At 46.7% G+C, this 8013-nt stretch overlaps 1 protein-coding gene across 1 annotated transcript in view; it reads left to right on the forward strand.

Annotated features, from left to right (window-relative positions):
* Positions 1-8013, forward strand: part of RTF2 (replication termination factor 2) — a 40082-nt gene that overhangs the window by 6594 nt on the left and 25475 nt on the right. The window lies entirely within an intron of this gene.

Consider the following 8013-nt stretch of genomic DNA (forward strand, 5'->3'; position numbering starts at 1 on the left):
ATAGAGTCAAAAGCACATCATAAAGGAACCGCTCTGTCCGATCCGCACTAGGAGTCTGTCTGCATTGGGAGCTATGGACTTCCAGCTGGCTTATCGTCATTTCGTGAGTACAATATCTTCTTTTATTTTTTATTAAATACATTTTTTTAACCCCCCTGGCGGAATTCCTGGGGGTAAAGTTTCAGCACCACAAGCGGTAACCCCCCTGAGCTACACTCAGGAATACACTGCAGCGTTGCTCCGGGATCCCTTCTTATTTATTTATTTATTTCAGGTACTTATATAGCACTGTCAATTTACGCAGCACTTTACATATATATATATATTAAACATTCACATCAGTCCCTAACCCTCAAGGGGCGTACAATCTAAGGTCCCTAACCCTCAAGGGGCGTACAATCTAAGGTCCCTACCCCTCAAGGGGCGTACAATCTAAGGTCCCTACCCCTCAAGGGGCGTACAATCTAAGGTCCCTACCCCTCAAGGGGCGTACAATCTAAGGTCCCTAACCCTCAAGGGGCGTACAATCTAAGGTCCCTAACCCTCAAGGGGCGTACAATCTAAGGTCCCTACCCCTCAAGGGGCGTACAATCTAAGGTCCCTAACCCTCAAGGGGTGTATAATCTAAGGTCCCTAACCCTCAAGGGGCGTACAATCTAAGGTCCCTAACCCTCAAGGGGGCCTACAATCTAAGGTCCCTAACCCTCAAGGGGCGTACAATCTAAGGTCCCTAACCCTCAAGGGGCGTACAATCTAAGATCCCTAACCCTCAAGGGGCGTACAATCTAAGGTCCCTAACCCTCAAGGGGCGTACAATCTAAGGTCCCTAACCCTCAAGGGGCGTACAATCTAAGGTCCCTAACCCTCAAGGGGCGTACAATCTAAGGTCCCTAACCCTCAAGGGGCGTACAATCTAAGGTCCCTACCCCTCAAGGGGCGTACAATCTAAGGTCCCTAACCCTCAAGGGGTGTATAATCTAAGGTCCCTAACCCTCAAGGGGCGTACAATCTAAGGTCCCTAACCCTCAAGGGGGCCTACAATCTAAGGTCCCTAACCCTCAAGCAGCATACAACCTAACCCTCAAGGGGCGTACAATCTAAGATCCCTAACCCTCAAGGGGCGTACAATCTAAGGTCCCTAACCCTCAAGGGGCGTACAATCTAAGGTCCCTAACTCACATTCATACATACACATACTAGGGACAATTTAGACATGATTCAATTAACTTACCAGCATGTCTTTGGAGTGTGGGAGGAAACCGGAGCACCCAAAGGAAACCCATGCAAGTACAGGGAGAACATGCAAACTCTATGCAGGAGGCGCCATGGTCGGGAATCGAACCCATGACCCATTTACTGCAAGGCAGACGTGCTAACCACTAAGCCACTGTGCCGCCCCTTCTTCACTTACCTTGTCCTTCGCTTCCACGATGTCACCCCTAAAGTGTCACCAGCCATGTCCTCCGGCGGATGCCGGCATCTGTCATCTGGGTTCCGTCCCCTGCGACATCGGTAGGTACGGGGAAGGAATGGCGGGAAATTTAAAAATGTCCAAAAGTGACATTCACTAAATACACTAAAATCACATAGTATCCCATTCCTGTATCAAACCATTTCACATACATTTTGTCCCGAGTGCTTTGTCCGGCGCCCTGCCTGCATTTTTACTGTTCTTTCTGCGTGCAAACTGAGACACGTCCATGGCGTCCAAAAAGCGTCCCTTTAAGTGGTTTTAGACCGGCTAGAGAACAGCGATAGTAAATCAGAACCACTTGCAGAATTGAGTGATAATGATTTGTGGGCGAAATTCCTCACCAGACACTGAAAACGATTCTGCGACTTTGCTCAGCGATGTGAGAACTTGGCGCTCTATTTCACATTTCAGTGTTTTTGGTTTGATTATATTATTGAATTAAATTTATTATTATTTTTTATGATTATTAAATTATAATTTATGATTTCGTGTTTCAAATTTTATCACACCCGGGATGTTTACTAGACTCTTGTTCGGACAGATTTCAGTGAGTTATTCCTAAGAATTACAGGCCTACAATAAAAAAAATACATATTTCCATGCAAAAAAATGTACCGCTTTGAGCGCAGAAATATGGACATAATCAGACCGCTAGGGAGGCTATGGTAATGCTCAAGGGTGCGCTCTCTGTTTGTTTTCTTTATTCAGTACTTAAAAAATTACCCTGTTGCTGCCCGCGCAACACATGTGCAAAAGGGTGGGCCACATATATGCATCCCTGGGTGGCCGATGTTTCTGTACTGAGTGCTCCCAACACGGAGACCAAGCTGTGAAAGACAGGCCTGCGTTCCCACATTCTGTATATCATCCGTATACAGAACACCTCCAGGGTGCCATGTTGCATTTTACAGAAAATTACAACGCTGCAGATTGAAAAGGAAATCATTTTTTAAATGACATTCGATTACAATATGACTTATGTCACAATTATATATGCTATATTGTTTTTGGGTTTTTTTTATTTGGTAATATTTTTTCACACAAAAGTGGAGTTGCACTTTAAAACAGTGGTCTCCAAACCTGTGGCCCTTTGCTTGCTTTTATCAGACCCTTGGCGCACACTATTCCTTCCACTGACTCCATCAATGGGACATCATTCCCGCCACTGACACCAACAATGGGGCACAAATCCTCCCATTTACACAAATGATAGTATATGATTCCACCCAATATCACCAAAAATGGGATACTATTCCTCCCAATGACATCAATGATGGGGTACGGTTTCTCTCACTGAAGCCTACAATGGGGCACAATTCCTTCCACTGACACCAGTTCTGGGATACAATTCCTTCCAATGGCACCAACCATGAGGCACCATTCTTCCAATTAACAGCGCAGTGGTGGGGCACTGTTCCTCCCACTGTCCAGAATGACAGGCCACTATTCCACCCACTTACAGCAACAATGGGCCATAATTCCTTCCACTGACACCAGGGATGGGGAACTATTCCTCCCACTGACACCAGCGATGGGGCACTATTCCTCCCACTGACACCAGCGATGGGGCACTATTCCTCCCACTGACACCAGCGATGGGGCACTATTCCTCCCACTGATACCAATGATGGGGCACTATTCCTCCCACTGACACCAATGATGGGGCACTATTCCTCCCACTGACACCAATGATGGGGCACTATTCCTCCCACTGACACCAATGATGGGGCACTATTCCTCCCACTGACACCAATGATGGGGCACTATTCCTCCCACTGACACCAATGATGGGGCACTATTCCTCCCACTGACACCTATGATGGGGCACTATTCCTCCCACTGACACCAATGATGGGGCACTATTCCTCCCACTGACACCAATGATGGGGCACTATTCCTCCCACTGATACCAATGATGGAGCACTATTCCTCCCACTGACACCAATGATGGGGCACTATTCCTCCCACTGACACCAATGATGGGGCACTATTCCTCCCACTGACACCAATGATGGGGCACTATTCCTCCCACTGATACCAATGATGGGGCACTATTCCTCCCACTGACACCAATGATGGGGCACTATTCCTCCCACTGACACCAATGATGGGACATTATTCCTCCCACTGATACCAATGATGGGGAACTATTCCCCCACCGACACCAATGATGGGGCACTATTCCTCCCACTGATACCAATGATGGGACACTACTCCTCCCACTGATACCAATGATGGGACACTATTCCTCCCACTGATACCAATGATGGGGCACTATTCCTCCCACTGTAACCAATGATGGGGTACTATTCCTCCCACTGATACCAATGATAGGGCACTATTCCTCCCACTGATACCAATGATGGGGCACTATTCCTCCCACTGACACCAATGATGGGGCACTATTCCTCCCACTGATACCAATGATGGGGCACTATTCCTCCCACTGATACCAATGATGGGGCACTATTCCTCCCACTGACACCAATGATGGGGCACTATTCCTCCCACTGACACCAATGATGAGGCACTATTCCTCCCACTGATACCAATGATGGGGCACTATTCCTCCCACTGACACCAATGATGGGGCACTATTCCTCCCACTGACACCAATGATGGGGCACTATTCCTCCCACTGATACCAATGATGGGGCACTATTCCTCCCACTGATACCAATGATGGGGCACTATTCCTCCCACTGATACCAATGATGGGGCACTATTCCTCCCACTGATACCAATGATGGGGCACTATTCCTCCCACTGATACCAATGATGGGGCACTATTCCTCCCACTGATACCAATGATGGGACACTATTCCTCCCACTGACACCAGCAATGGAGTATTATACCTCCCCTAATTAAAAAAAATCGGGCATTGTTTACTCCCAGTGAATCCTGGACATTTTCTTCTCTGACTTCCAGCACCGGCCCCCCTAAAGTTTGAAAGACTGGTGACTGGCCCTTTCTTTAGAAAGTTTGGAGACCCCCTCTTGAAAGCATTCTTTGCGTTAAGGTACAAAGCCTTCTGAGTGCTGTCCCCCCCCCAGCCCCCCTCTAAGGCTGAATTCACACTTGAGCGATTTGTAGCTTGAAGCAACAATTGTTCTCTATGGTGCCTGGCCACACCTGATCCCTCGAACAGGCACCATAGAGAACAACTGATATTTTTTAGGTTCGAGCTTCATGCTACAAATCGCTCAAGTGTGAGTGCAGCGTTATACTTACAGGGGTGTGGCAATAAAAAAAAAAAAAAACTTTAAATAATAAAAAATATGAAGACCGGTCCACTTTTTTGGCGCAGAGCAGGAAATGCGGCATGTTTTTGTAAACGCGCGTTTCCCGTACATCCCTGATCGCAGTTCGTACGGCGATACAAAAGTGGTTTAGTGACGGCATAAACGGTTGTACCCCCCCCCCCCCCCCTCGGGGCCGTCGCTAGGTTTCTGGTTACAAATCCTTTATTTATGTTCAGTAAGATCATTAGCAGCACTTCCTCTGGGAGCCATAGGGCCCCTGGCCCCCCGGGGGAACCATCTATGTTACGTCTGTAGCACAAAGCTGCTAATTAGCATCACTGCGTCTTGAAGACATTACAACCCAACCTCTTCGTCATGCAATTTATTTATATAAAAGTCGATAAATATAAACCCATTCATTAACATTTAAACATGTTGATGGTTTTTTTTTTTTTAGTCTTTTAAGTCCCCGGTCACACTGGATGTGAATTGGCATGCGATTTGCATGCCATGTAACTTGCAAATCACATGCCAAGTCACACCCTATTGTCCGCAATTACAGCGGTCATATCGGTGCGGTTCTGACTTGGTACCGATTTCTAAAGTAGTACGTCATGCGCTACTTTTGGTGCGATTGATCAATGTCAGATGTCTTGCAAATCGCACGGTCATCCGACTTTGACAGTGAAGTCACCCGATCTCACCCTAGGTTCGCACCTATGCGGCCGTGCGGGCCACGTTTGCTTGGGCACGAGAGCCCATTCATTTGAATGGACTCCCATGCCCGTGACACGCAGGGAAGTCCCTGCACTTCTTTGGAAAACGCAGCCGAGGTTCCCAGTACGGTTGCGTTTCCCAGTGTGGGCGGCGTGCCATTAGAAATAATGGCACCCGCCCGCAGGTCCGCATTCCTCTGTGCGGGTGGGACGGCTGCACGGATTTTTGTACGGATCCGCAGCGGCACCACCCGCACAGATGTGAACCTGGGGTCAAAGTTGGGTTTGGTGTGACCGGGGTGTTAAACCTGCAGCTCACTGTGATCTCTGGTTGACACCTGTCTCCCAGGTTTGCTCCTGTGTTGTCACATTACAGAGACTACAAGCAGCTCTACAGTCAGCTTCCAGGTTTTATTGTCAAAGCTTCATTGAAAATGGTAGAAATTGATTGGCCACCATGCACAGCTGAGTGCTCCAGGTTTAGTAAATCATCCCCTATTGTTCAGACCTAATCCACCATTGTCATCACCAGGGAACCGTCCCAGGGACATCATGTGATGTCCACACTGGACTGAGTGCATGTAGACAGGAGGTGGTGGGAGATCATCATCTCTGAGATGGGGGGAGGAGACCGCAGGTAATGTTTTTTTATTTATTTCAGGTACTTATATAGCGCCATCAATTTACGCAGCACTTTACATATACAGTCATGGCCGAAATTGTTGGCACCCTTGATATTTCTCCAGGAAATCATGTATTTCTCACGAAACGTATTGCATTAACACATGTTTTGCTATACACATGTTTATTCCCTTTGTGTGTATTGGGACAAAACAAAAAAAGGGAGGAAAGAAAGCAAATTCGACATAATGTCACACAAACCTCCAAAAATGGGCTGGACAAAAGTATTGGCACCCTTTCACAACTGCGGATAAATAAGAATGTTACAAGCATGTGATGCTCCTGTAAACTCACCTGGGGCAAGTAACAGGTGTGGGCAATATAGAAATCACACCTGAAAGCAGATAAAAAGGAGAGACGTTCACTTAACCTTTGCATTGTGTGTCTGTCTGTGCCACACTAAGCATGGACAACAGAAAGAGGAGACGAGAACTGTCTGAGGACCTGAGAACCAAAATTGTGGCAAAATATCAACAATCTCAAGGTTACAAGTCCATCTCCAGAGAACTAGATTTGCCTTTGTCCACAGTGCGCAACATTATCAAGAAGTTTGCAACCCATGGCACTGTAGCTAATCTCCCTGGTCGTGGACGGATGAGGAAAATTGATGAAAGATTGCAACGCAGAATAGTCCGGATGGTGGATAAGCAGCCCCAAACATGTTCCAAAGACATTCAAGCTGTCCTGCAGGCTCAGGGAGCATCAGTGTCAGCGCGAACTATCCGTCGACATTTAAATGAAATGAAACGCTATGGCAGGAGACCCAGGAGGACCCCACTGCTGACACAGAGACATAAAAAAGCAAGACTACAGTTTGCCAAAATGTACTTGAGTAAGCCAAAAGCCTTCTGGGAAAACGTCTTGTGGACAGATGAGACCAAGATAGAGCTTTTCGGTAAAGCACATCATTCTACTGTTTACCGAAAACGGAATGAGGCCTACAAAGAACAAAACACAGTACCTACGGTAAAATATGGTGGAGGTTCAATGATGTTTTGGGGTTGTTTTGCTGCCTCTGGCACTGGGTGCCTTGACTGTGTGCAAGGCATCATGAAATCTGAGGATTACCAAAGGATTTTGGGTCGCACTGTAGGGCCCAGTGTCAGAAAGCTGGGTTTGCGTCCAAGATCCTGGGTCTTCCAGCAGGACAATGACCCCAAACATACGTCAAAAAGCACTCAGAAATGGATGGCAAAGAAGCGCTGGAGAGTTCTGAAGTGGCCAGCAATGAGCCCAGATCTAAATCCCATTGAACACCTGTGGAGAGATCTTAAAATTGCTGTTGGGAAAAGGTGTCCTTCCAATAAGAGAGACCTGGAGCTGTTTGCAAAGGAAGAGTGGTCCAAAATTCCGGGTGAGAGGTGTCAGAAGCTTATTGATGGTTATAGGAAGCGACTGATTTCAGTTATGTTTTCCAAAGGGTGTGCAACCAAATATTAAGTTAAGGGTGCCAATACTTTTGTCCAGCCCATTTTTGGGGTTTTGTGTGACATTATGTCATATTTGCTTTTCTGCCTCTGTTTTATATTTGTTCCAATACATACAAAGGGAATAAACATGTGTATAGCAAAACATGTGTTAATGCAATACCTTTTTTGTGTGAAATACTTGATTTTCAGGAAAAATATCAAGGGTGCCAACAATTTCGGCCATGACTGTATATTGTACATTCACATCAGTCCCTAACCCTCAAGGGGTGTACAATCTAAGGTCCCTAACCCTCAAGGGGTGTACAATCTAAGGTCCCTCACCCTCAAGGGGCGTACAATCTAAGGTCCCTAACCCTCAAGGGGTGTACAATCTAAGGTCCCTAACCCTCAAGGGGCGTACAATCTAAGGTCCCTAACTTACATTCACATACTAGGGCAAATTAGACAGGATCCAATTAACCTACCAACA

This window comes from Staurois parvus, unplaced genomic scaffold, assembly GCF_062004578.1.
Source record: "Staurois parvus isolate SC_StPar_1 unplaced genomic scaffold, SC_StPar_1.0 ptg001812l, whole genome shotgun sequence".
NCBI lineage: Eukaryota > Metazoa > Chordata > Amphibia > Anura > Ranidae > Staurois > Staurois parvus.